The following is a 12,863-nucleotide window of genomic DNA, read 5'->3' as shown; positions in this document are numbered from 1 at the left end:
CTGAAATCCGCGATTCACCAGATCTCTTCCGTAGGGTCTTCTAGGAAAATCATTCCTGCCAAAAGTGAGATAGACTGTCCGGGCGGCACTGCTCCCTACCTCCAGATCGTGTAGCTGGGCGCTGCCCCCTCCCCAACCTCCGACGTGGTCAGGGGCGCCCGGTTCCGAGTTAGCGCGGGTAGCGCGGGACGGAACCGAGCCCCACACACATGGGGCAATATGGCTGGGGTAGGCGGATGGTACAGTTTTTCCTCCAGCCTTTCCTCAGGTTTACAGCACCCCGCCAACCCCACCCTGCTTATCTTCGCAGAGGACAGGACTTAAAGGCAAGGACCAGATGGAGGGTTTGAGTTGACATTCTGATCCTTAGGAAAGGGTGCCTGGATTTATCGGCCTTGGGCTCTGGCCCCAGGACTTCATAACGAATCCTCCCTTTAATTATTCTTCCTTAGGGACTGGGTGGGAAAGAACAGGGCCAGTGGGTCCACCAGAATGTCCGCCTCATTCCACAGGCTCCTAACATCGCGTTGCAGGGCACCCCAAGACCCTGGAACTGGCATTGTGCAGGTTGCTGGGGTGTGGAGGATGCTGCCGGTTTCTTCTAGCTCCACTTTTTTCACTTCTTGTTTTGAGTTTTGGGGTTTTGCCCGCACACGAGTCAGAGCTGTGCTGTCATAACCCCCGGGGTGAGGGGTGGGGGTTGGGAGGGGGGAGTGGTGGTGGAGGAGCTTCAGCCAGGCAGTGAGACGCTTTTCGCCTCAGAGGCTGCTAGTGGGAATTGGTCCAGAAATGATTATGCGGGCTAGAAATATGCCTCTCTCTCTCTCTCTCTCTCCTTCCTTTTTTCTTTTTTGGCTGAACACCTTGGCTTTTGGATTTGTGTGTTAGGTTCTTAAAGGGGCACCCACACACTGTTCGGGTGCTGTGCTTTAGGGGCTTATCGTTTCTGCTGCGTGTTTTTCTTTTTGCTTTTTCCCTGGGGTTAATCTGCTTTGGGGTGGATTTCCAGCTGTGGGACTCACATGGGGTGGGTATACAGGTTCTAGAGTCCGACCTGAGGTCAAGTTTTGTCTTGACAGCTGATGACTGTGCTGATAGACAAGTAGCCACTCTGACCTTCAGTTTCCCCTTCTATCAAATGGGGACGCTAGGGGCCTTCTCTCCTTTCATTGCAGGATTGTTGTGAGACTTGCGTGAGATAATAGAAATGGAAGTTCTAAGAAAACTTGAAAGCACCATTCAGATCTTACTGTGCCTGTGCTCTTTACTCAGTTTTTTCTAAATTAATGAATACTTTTAATTATAATAAGACACCTAAGCCTTCTCCCCTCTACCCACTCCTCACGGAGATACTTAGTTGCTCAGGTCTTTGGAAATAGCTGTTTATCCTTTTTTTTTTCTTTTTCTTTTCCTAAAATCCACCTCTCAATTTTAAGGGTTGAGGTTGAGCCCTCATACTTATCTGAGGACAGGAGCCTGGTGTAGATTAGGAGATCTCCAGGGTTGCCTTATCAATGTTCAGAGTCCTGGGCCCCAAAATTGGCATATCAGCTAGATCCCTATGAAGAGAATTAAGGTTGATGAATCAGCCAACCCTGGGCTGGAGCTCTGACTTGGCCTCCAACAGTGACCTTGAACTAAGGACTTAACTCCTCATCAGTCAGATTAAGAGCCAGTAGTCACCAAAAACAAGAAAGGGTGGGATTTCCTCTCACTGGACTAATAAGGGTTTAATCTAGCTCCTGGGCCTCCCAGGTGCTGCATCTTCCCTAATCCTAGAGCAGGGGTTCTCAATCGTGAGCATCAGAGTCAACTGGAGGGCTTGTTAAAACAAAGTCCTGGGCTGCACTGCCAGAATCTCTGATTCTCTAGGTCTAGCGTGGAGGAAAGGGGGCCCAATAATTTGTATCTCCGACTAGTTCCAGATGATGCCAGTGCTGCTAGTCCAAGGACTAGCAATTCTGCCAACAGAATCATTGACTTACGGCAGGGAGTTGTGTGTGTGCATGAGAGAGAAAAAGAGAGAGGTGAGGTTTGTTCTGAAATGCGATTATTTTAATACTTCACACACAGAGCTCTAGGTTGTTTTAGGAACTTACCTAAAGCATTTTGCATTTCCAGTACCTGTGTCACTTACGATGGTCCAGTTTTTAATAATCCTGATTGCTCTTCAAATGAATGAATCTTACCCACATAGGAAGATAGGATTCCCCCTTCTTTTTCACACTGTAAAATACTCAGCCTCTGGTTTCTAGGTGACTCCTGAGTGGACTGAGATTGGTGACCCTGCTATTGATAAGTCCTTTCTTTGGGGATCTCAGACATTTGTGCAGGGGATGGGGTGCATAAAGTTATGGCAACTTGAACCTTGAGATTGGAAACCAGGTCAAATAGCTATAAGCCAGTGTTTAAAACAAAACAAAACAAAACCCTGGCAATGTGCTTCCTTCTCTAAATGTACAGCTTACCCAGAACTAGGGGGTGGGGAGAAGGTGTAGTATACTTTGTGACAGATGTTCTGTGGTGGTCAGACCTGGCAAAGGCCTTCCCTTCCTCTGTCAATGGTGATGTTGGAGGTGAATGAGATACTCTCTCACTCTGAGGGGAAGGAAGGCTGACTTCCGGGGGGCAGCTGTGCAGTATACCAGCCTCTCTCTATCATTTTGCTAATAATCAAGGACTGTTTACGCACAACCCTGTCTTAAGCTCTTCTTGCCCCCCAAGCTAGAGTGCTGGACTGAGAGCCCACCGTGACTAGTTGCGGCCTTGAACTTTAACTGCTTTGTATCAGAGAGGCCTTGGGAGGGAGCCTGCTGGAGTTGGGCGGGCCCCTGAGATGACATCCTAGAGAAAGAATAAGGTTTATGTAGCACCCAAATGACTAGTTGTAAGAGGAGATTAGAACTTTAATAAGTTCTTGTGTTGCCCTGCCAAATGGAATCCCAGCTGACCACAGGCTTTATCTTAACCTTCCATTTGTGCTTTGTTTTAGTTTTAAGATGATTAGCACTAGAGAGACCTATCAGTAAAATCAGAAACCTATTCAAAAACTCAAGTGTACCATTTAGTGTTTTAGTAGATAAAACTGCAAAGCCCATGCCTATCTTCCTGATGGTAATCAGCACACAGTGAAGAAACCCCTTCCGGTTGTAATTCTTCAGATTCACTAGCTAATTTAAACGGTTTCTCCTACTTAACATGAGTAGGGAACATTTCTATTTTAAAATTCTTTCCCATAACTTGATGTTTATATTTTGGGTGTTACCCCTACTTTTCACTGCTAGGATTTTTTTTCCAGTGTGGGGGAGGCTTCTTATCTCTGTCGTCTGCTTTTCTTAGCACGTGACCACTTTGTATCTTCACTCCCTTGGATAAGTCTGTTGTGAGATGGTCTTTATGAGACCTTAGTTCTCTTTGGTCTTTGGACGGTTCTGGGTCGTAGAGAGTCACAGCCCATTCCTGGAACACTGTTTTCCCCAACCCTCCTAGAGCATACTTAAACTAAAACCCGGGTTGCCTGATACTAGCTCAATTCTAAAATACACCCCCCCCCATTATATCATTTTTCAATTTCAGAAATCTGGATGGGTCTTCAAAACTATGAACACTTCTTTTTTTTTTTAAAGATTTTATTTATTTATTTGACAGAGAGAGAAATCACAAGTAGGCAGAGAGTCAGGCAGAGAGAGAGAGAGAAGCAGGCTCCCGCTGAGCAAAGAGCCCGATGCGGGGCTCAATCCCAGGACACTGAGATCATGACCTGAGCCGAAGGCAGCGGCTTAATCCACTGAGCCACCCAGGCGCCCCTATGAACACTTTTAATGTATGTTTTTTTCTTTTTCTGTAAACCGTCATGGAAATAGAGGGACTTCCAATTTACAATATTCTAAAACAAAGCAAATTTGGTTCCTTACACGGGTAGAAAATATGGTTTCTACTCCGTGCTGTCCAGCTGATAGAATTAAGCAGCAATTGAATTAGCTCAGCAGTTTCTGGAGTACATCAGAAGAATCCTATTGGGGTGGCCATTAATAGGTATGCTCTTGAAAAGGGCAGATCAATTTGGAAGCACTGCCTGTTATTTTTCCCTCTTAGAGATTCTCAACATGTGCATCATCATATCAAAGTCTCTGGAAAGTACCAGCGTTAACAGCCTCAACAACAACGTCTTGGTTGTATTTATTCAATTAAACATTTCCCAAAATGCAACGTTTTTGAGGTTATGTGTGGATCTTCTAATACTCCATTACCACATTAGTACATCCCAACAATTCTAATATGCTAATTAACATCAGCTATGGGTGGGCTGGTTTCACCTAGTTTCCATGGTGGGGATGAACTGTGAAAATGTAAATGATGGGTGGTTGTGCTTCTTTAGAGAAGAGAAGGGGCGTTTTAGGTTGGTGGCATAATGGAGCAGGAGTATAAAGGATTGTACTTGTGCCTGCATGTCAGTAATTTTCAGAGCACACAGGAAAAGGATCATGCCTCGCACAGGGTAAGACTGAGTGAATCTGTGTTGGTGGTCAAAGAACCTGCTGTTCTTTCTCGATTCTTTGAAATCACTGAAGTAGCCATGAGTTCTGGTTACCACAGAAGAGCTACTTGTGGAGAAAGAGGAGGGGGCCCAACACTCAAGGTTTCTAGGCCTTTAGAGGACAGTGGGTCCAAGTACAGAGGGAAGTCCCGCTGAAGAGTCTTGGGTATTTGGAAGAAGAGCTTTCCAGGAAGAAAGGGTGTGCCCAGAGTTTCAAAAAATAGCATGAAGGAAGAAGTCTTGCCACTTCGTGATAAAAAGGCAACCCAATTTTAAAATGGGCAACGGCCTTAAATGGACTTTTTTTTTTCAAAGATTTTATTTATTCATTTGACAGAGATACAGAGACAGAGATGGTGAGAGAAAGCACAAGCAGGGGGAGAGGCAGAGGGAGAGGGAGAAGCAGACTCCCCACTGAGTTAGGAGCCCAACATGGGGCTCAATCCCAGGATTGACCTGAGCTGATCATGACCTGAGCTGAAAGCAGATGCTTAACCATCTGAGCCATCCAGGTGTCCCTTAAATAGACATTTCTTTAAAGAGGGTACACAAATGGCAATAAGTGAATGAAAAGATGCTCAAAACCATTAGTCGTTAGGGAGATACAAATCGAAACCATGGAGTATCTCACACCCATCAGGATGGCTGTTATTAAAAGGATGTAGAAGACCAGTTGTTGGTGAGGATGTGGAGAAATGGGAACCCTTGTACTTTCCATTGGTGCAGGGAATGCAGAATAGTGTAGCCACTTTGGAAAACAGGCAGTTCCTCAACCCAGTACACAGAGGTACCCAAGCACCAGTTTCATTCCTGGGCATATACCCAGGAGAACAGAAAACATGTTCACATAAACACCTGGACAGAAATGTTCACAACAGCATTATTTATAACAGCCAAAAAGCGGAAACAGCCCAAATGCCCACCAGCTGATGAATGGATAAACAAAGTGTGGGGTATCCATACGATGGAATATGGTTCAGCTGTACAAAGCAATGCAGTTTGATTCGGGCTACAGGGCTGAACCTTGAAAACATACTATGTGAAAGAAACCAGACCCAAACGGCCCTATGGTGTATGATTCCATTTGTATGAAATGTCCAGAATAGGCAAATCCGTAGTGACAGAAGGTACATTAGTGGTCACCAGGGGCTGTGGAGATGGGGAGGATGGGGAGTGATTATTGATGCGTACAGGTTTCTTTTGGGGTGATGAAAAATGTTCTGGAATCAGTGGTGATGATTACATAACTTTGCGAATACAAACTATTGAATTGGAGTCTCTAAAATGGTAAATTTTATGAGGTATGAATTCTATCAGGATAAAAAGGCAAGAAGGATTGGAACAAAAAGAAAATAGTAAGAAAAGAAATGTCAGAGAACTGTATAACTCTAGCATATTCATTTCAGGCCAGATTTTCCTTTTGGGAAAATGAAAATATCTAGATGATTCCTTTGTCCTTGCTGTCTTTGGGTCTTCTAGGGTTTTCCTGTTACTTTATGATCCAGATTCTTCTCCTGAATTAAAGGCGCTTTGCTCCAAGTGGCTCCTGAGTCAGTGGGATAGGTTTTGTGGCATGAGCCTTGGGATCGTCAGATTGGAGTATGTTTCTGGACTTCCCTCCAGAGACAAATTCCATATGCGGGCTTCCTTTCTGTGACCCACCAAAGCGCAATAGGCTCTTCTGACTGGCAGCTTACGTTTAGCTCCTCCCTTAAGATTTGACTGTGACAGATGTCTTAGTGTCATCTCCCAGTTTGTTTATGGAGGCCTGTCAAGACCGCCCTTCAAAAAAATCTCTGTCTGAAGCAGAGTTCAGGTGCCATTTGTCATTACACAAGCATCAGTGTGTTTGGATCCAAGAGTCATGATACCACAAGAGTTTTTAACTCCACTGGAGCTGAGGCTGCCATCCCCCTGGGAGAGATGATGCTTCTCTCGTCATCGCTGTAGCATAGCTAGGCTTCTTAAACTCATGGGCAGAAACACCCTGGGGATCTTGTTAAAGTGCTGAGTTTGATTCAGTAGGCCGGGGCTTGGGGCCTGAGATCCTGCTGTTAGAACAATCACTACGTGCTTGCTGCTGGTCCGTGATTACTCTGAGTAGAAGCCAGTGCAGTGTGGAGCAGATGGCCTTGGACTAAAGCAGAGCTGAGTAGCTCTGAGTAGTGGCTCTGCCGCTAATTTACTTGGGGAACTTGGGCGAGGTAAGTCACATCTGAGCTAGACATTCTTCTCTGTAACATCAGAGTAAGACCTATCTCACAGAAAAGTGCCTAACCTAATGGGCCTGGAATGCTGCCCCTTTGCCTCCCCCTTCTGTAAAGGGCTATGAATTCCATGGTCAGGACTAAGGGAAAGGGTGCCTGGGTGGCTCAGTAGGTTAAGCTGCTGCCTTCGGCTCGGGTCATGATCTCAGGGTCCTGGGATCGAGTCCCGCTTCGGGCTCTCTGCTCAGCGGGGAGCCTGCTTCCTCCTCTCTCTCTCTCTGCCTACTTGTGATCTCTCTCTGTCAAATAAATAAATAAAATCTTAAAAAAAAAAAAAGGACTAAGGGAAAGAAACATGTGGACGAAAGCCAAGGGCTTCACAGGGGTTTTTGATTTGCCTGGATGGGGTTAGAGTGGGGAGAGGATGTAGTAGATGAAGCATGAAACCTGGTCCTCACGATTTGAAACTTGGTTGATTTTCAAATTACCATAGCTTTGGTAAAGTCACTGTGCTAGTCTCAGCTGAGTCCGGATAACTTTTAGGTGTCGGGTCTTTACTTGGCTTTGATGGAGTTGATTTTTCCTTTTTTTTTTTTTTAAAGATTTTATTTCTTTGAGAAAGAGCGCACAAATATTTTATTTTTTTACAGATTTTATTTATTTGAGAGAGTAAGCACAAGCAGGGGAAGTGGCAGGGGAGCTGAGCAGAGAGCCCAACACAGGGCTTGATCCCAGGACCCTGAGATCATGACTTGAGCCTAAGGCAGATGCTTAACCAAGTGAGCCACCCAGGGACCCCGGAGTTGGTTTCTTTTTGACCAGAAGGTCATCTCTGAGCTGCTCAGTTGGTGGTCTCTGCCCATCCCTGCCTAGCTGCCTCCTCCCTCCCTTAGTGACCTTTATCTCTTTCCCAGACAGGAAATAAAGGGAGCTAAAATGCAAACCGCTGGACTTCATGAACAGCATGGATGAAAGTTTCTGGGGATGAGGGTGAAAGTATTTGTTTCATTATCGACTTTAGAAAATCTGGGCATTTTGTTAATTTGCTTTCCATGAATCTGTTAACTCTGGGAAGGTTGGATAGAATTAGGTTAATGGGGAACAAGGGATGAGGAAGAAGTGGGAACTAAATCTTGGCACTGGCTGTAGTTTTCCAACCTGGAGCCTGTGTTGTTTGCCCACCGGGTCTCCATTTCCCTGCCAGCCTGTCTCGTGGGGCTGGTTTTGAGGCTGGGCATGAATAGCCCCTGTGAGAGTGGTCTGGGCTCTAAGAGGGCACACCAGCACTCCCCAGGGCTGGCTGAGGTAGGGGCATCTGCGTAGGGTTACACAAGGTGAGTCGACGTTTGTTAACTTTTGTCTCTATCTCGTTGATCCTCATTTGAAGGGAGAGGAAATAAGAGATTGTGTTTACACTTCAGTGAAGTGGACAGATCCTTTTCACTTTCTGCTGGGGAAAAAAAAATAGACATGAGTAGTTCCTAAGGTTTTAACAAATCCCTAAGTGCAGTAAGTCCAACTCGTCTCCAAGCCTTCACAGCCTGCAATTCCTTGCTTTCCTAAGGACGGCGATGTCACCCTGTGAGGCCCAGTTTCACCTTCTTGTTTGACTGTTTGGTGGATTGGCCCGTGTGGCTCTTTCATGCCCGATTTTGAAGAGAATGAGATTATTCACTTAGTTATGGTGCTGGGGCTGGGCATTTAACCTGATGTTGCGCCAACATCAAGCAATCAAAGGTAAGAGTCCGGCTGAAGCCCAACACACTAGGCCTCACTGGCACTTACAGTCCTTCCAGAAGGTGGAGGAGGAGTGTTGCTCAGAAGTGGGAAAGGTCTGATTTCGGAGGCGAGGGAGTGTGTGTGCTCTCATCTCCTTGCCACTCTGTGCATAAAGGAGCTTGGCCAGAGAGGGTCGGCCTCACCCAGCTCTTTATTTTGAGACTGCCGGGGAAAAAGTCACCTCACACAGGGTCAGGTGAAAGCCAGCGGTATCTAGTGGTTGAGAAGTTAATATTATTCTTGAAGTGATTAATCGACCCTATCATTAAGTCGCAATAAGGAAGCGGTCCTGCTGCCGAGAAGGAACGAGGTATATAAAGCTGGGGGTTCCTGAAGGAAGGCCTTTTCAAATTAAATCCTTGTGCAACTATAACAGTAGTTAAAAGCAAAAAACATCTGGCCCCGCAGGTAAAAATTTGGTGCTTATCAAAAGAGTTCAGGGGTCATAAAATGGACATACTTCCTCATCCACATTGCCAACCACACTGCCACTGATTTTTAAAAATGGGACAGGGAGTCCTGAATTTAGGCACCTGGTTTTGGAATAGCCCTTGTTCTCCAGCCCCACTGGGCTGTGAACGCCTCCCAAGGCTGGGATCTTCATTTTTGTGTCCCCGAGGCCTAGCATGTCTTACATATAGGGGAGACTCCATCAAAATAGACTGAGCTGGGCAGCTGCTTTCTTCTGGGATTCCCCTTCACTGTGCCGTCCATTAGTTTTTCTGTCAGTCTCTTTATTTTTTGTATTTAACATCTCCCTGGAGATTGTGATGTGCTAGCATAGAACACAGGTCTAAGCACTCCACAAATACTGATTCCTCTTGTCTCCATGACCACCCTCAGATGCAGGTAGTGCTGGGGACTTCCCCTTACTTTCCAGTTGGAGGGTTTGTAGCATTTCCAGTGTGAGCTGAAAAGCACTGTTTATGATGGAAAGCTTATTACAGAGCAGTTCATGATACAGCTGTGCAAATGGAAAGTCTACTAACTCATGTTGACATTGAAAAGTAAATTCATAAATAAAGAACCTACGCTACCACCCTAAAACTCTTGAAAGGAAGCCTTCCCCACCCCCCGCCACCCAGAGCTCCTCAAAATTTCCCTGATTCTCCTCAGGTTCTCCTGCTTCTCAACGGCGTCCACTGTAGGACGTGATGATGTCCTGCCAGTTTGTGGTCTGCAGAGTGTCCTCACTAGATTTTATCTGAGACTCATCATTACCTAGCTAGTTTCTCTAGATGAGAAAAGTGAGGCCCAGGGAGTCAAACTCCCTCTGAGTTCTGGGCTCCCCCGGGTCAGGGTGGGGAGCAGGCACAGGTGGGAAGCAGGACCCAGTGCCTCTTACTGTTCTCACTAGGCCTGAGTGCTGACATACATTTACACTAAGGGACAGTTGAATGGGTTTGCCCTGTTTGGCATTGCACAGAAGGAGGCATTTGGATGGGTTTGCTTTAAAAAAAAATTTTTTTTTAAACTTAACATAAACACAGAAACAAGGACAGGTTACACGGGTCCAGTGTAGGGAATTTCCATTCCATGAGCACATCCATTTAGTCTTAACACACATGAAGAAAGAGCTGCTAGCACCCCCAGAACCTCTCCTTGGGCTGGCTGGTAACCTCCTTCTCCATGGTAGCCACTGTCCTGACTTGTAACACTAGGGATCGCTTTTGCCAATTTTTGAGTTTCATCTGAGTACAGTCCTCCTTTTGTATTCTTTCATGTCTGACTCCTTTCAGTGTTGTGAGATTCATTGCTACTGCTCATGGAGCAGAATCTGGACTGTATTCTGTTATATCAGTATACCACAATTCTTAATTACAGACGTTTGAGCTGTTTCCAGTTAGGGGCTGTTATAAAGCTGCAGTGAGCATTCATGAACATAGGTCTTTGGGGACATATGGGTATGCGTCGCTGGTGTGTGTGTGGGTGTGTGTGGCCATTCTTGCTGGGTCTTGTGACATGAATGCATTTAGCTCTAGTAGATAGAGCCAAGCGGTTTTCCAGTATGTCACTCAAATTTATAGCCCCATCTGGTGCGAACGAGAGTTCCCTTTTCCACGTTCTTGCCAATACTTAGTTTGAGAAGTCATTTTCATTTTCGCTATTTCAGATGTTTGTGTAGAGGTCTCTTCTTACGGTTTTCAGTTCATATGTCCCTTATCACCACGTGAAGCTTAGTGTCTTGCATGTGTATGTTGGCATTTAGGTATCCTCTTTTGTGAGGTCTCTTGCCTGGTTTTCAATTGTGTGGTTTGTTTTACTTTTTATTTATTTCTTTTTAATATTTTAGTTATTTATTTGACAGAGATCACAAGTAGGCAGAGAGGCAGGCAGAGAGGGAGGAGGAAGCAGGCTCCCTGCAGAGCAGAGAGCCGGATGTGGGGCTCCATCCCAGGACCCTGGGATCATGACCTGAGCTGAAGGCAGAGGCTTTAACCCACTGAACCACCCAGGTGCCCCTATCTTTTTTATTTTATTTATTTATTTGACAGAGAGAGAAAGAGAGAACACAAGCAGGGGACATAGGAGAGGGAGAAGCAGGCTCCCCACTGAGCAAGGAGCCCCATGTGGGACTTGATTCTAGGACCCTGTGATCATGAACTGAGCTGAAGGCAGACACATAACCAACTGAGCCACCCAGGCACCTCTTTTACTTTTTAAAAGAAAATGAGAGTTCCATAGAAACATCTATGAGAAGTCCTTGAAACCTGTAGTAATGGGGGTCACCTGTCAGTGGTGTCTGATTGTTTTCTCAAACATAATTTCTGGAGAGTCCCCACTGTGGGAGTCACAGCTCGATGAGGTGGGATGAGGATATGAAGAAGCATAAAGCCCTTAGTGGGAACTTGCTGAAAAGTTAGGGAGTCCCAGGGTATGTGACTCATCGCAGTTATAAAATTGTGAGGTCACCTGAAAGCTTCAGAGTACCTATAGCCTGTAAGTGAATTTGCCTTTTATGGCAGTCTGGATGGTTGTACACCCAGCTCCAAAAGTGTTGAGGAAAACATTTTGGAATTTCTTATTTTTAGCTTGTTTCCAAAATGCCCTTCGAGCCTGTATTTGATTTTGGGAAATAGCAGAAGACCTCCCAGAACCAGTCAGTGAATTGGGAGGGTGTTTCATGGCTGACTTAAAAACAAAACCTTGGGACGCCTGAGTGGCTCAGTTGGTTAAGCAGCTGCCTTCGGCTCAGGTCATGATCCCAGCGTCCTGGGATCGAGTCCCACATTGGGCTCCTTGCTCCGCAGGGAGGCTGCTTCTCCCTCTGACTCTGCCTGCCACTCTGCCTGTGCTCGCTCTTGCTCTCTCTCTCTCTGACAAATAAATAAATAAAATCTTTAAAAAAAAACAAAACAAAAAAAAAACACCTTATTTTTGAGGCTATACCTATAAGGGAGGAACTTCTCTGTGGGGGTAAAGAGGGTAGATTTAGCAGGGAGACAGCATGGTTCTGAGTTACTGCTTCACTTTTCACTATCTCTTATCCTTACGGTAACCTTGGAGCTGTTACTGCTCTTGAGGGTTCCACATTAGAGATGGAAAGTCAGAGAGATTTTAGAAGGAGAAAGAGAGCATGATTAGGAGTCAAAACTGGCTCTGTCTTATCTGAGGGCCACTAGCTTTGCTTTTTCCCACTGTACCTTCCTTCTGACAAAGTGCTGAAGGAACTTTGGACTGCAACGTTCTAGTTGTCCCCTGCCCTGTTATAGACCCCCCAGGAACTGCCCCAGGGGACAGAAGTCAGTCAGGCTTCAGGGCACTTGTCCTTCCCAAACAGAGTCCCTGAGGCCCTGCTATTCAAGAGAGCAGCTTCAGGCTTTACAACGTCCTGGCCGGACTAGTCTGACCTGTAGGCTTTACCCTGCCTGCTCTTCTTCCTGGCTGGCAAGCAGCCACCCAGGAAACACTCTTATAAAGACAAGACGTGTTGATGAATACTGTCATTATTGGAAACTATCTTCTGCAGAGAATGTAATCTTTCTCGAAATGGGTAGTTATATAAGATATAAGTGTGTGTGTGTATATATATATATATATATATATATATATATGCTTATATGAGCTTATATAAAATATGACCTCTGACCAACAGAGGCAAAATACTGCTGAGCTCTTTAATAGTCATTCGTTCCTAATCTTAAAGTCATCTATTAGTTTTGTCTGAAACTGAGTGGGTTAATGCCTTTGGCATGTGGTGCAGTTTTTCCAAAATAATCCCTGAAAAGAATACCCTGGGTAGACTGTTTTCTGATAGGGGCATCCAGCTGCCTCTGAGATGTGGGAGTCCTAGGAGAGCTGTGAAATAAATACACGAAACCATCCCAGAGGCTTATTCT

General features: G+C 45.5%; 1 protein-coding gene across 2 annotated transcripts in view; it reads left to right on the top strand.

Annotated features, from left to right (window-relative positions):
- The window catches only part of STXBP6 (syntaxin binding protein 6), a 261,761-nt gene that overhangs the window by 691 nt on the left and 248,207 nt on the right, over nucleotides 1-12,863 (top strand). The gene's annotated exons all lie outside the window — the stretch shown is intronic.

This window comes from Mustela erminea, chromosome 5 (assembly GCF_009829155.1).
Source record: "Mustela erminea isolate mMusErm1 chromosome 5, mMusErm1.Pri, whole genome shotgun sequence".
NCBI classification, from domain to species: Eukaryota; Metazoa; Chordata; class Mammalia; order Carnivora; family Mustelidae; genus Mustela; species Mustela erminea.
Note: the sequence above shows the minus strand (reverse complement) of the source record. Positions and strands in the feature narration are given on the sequence as shown.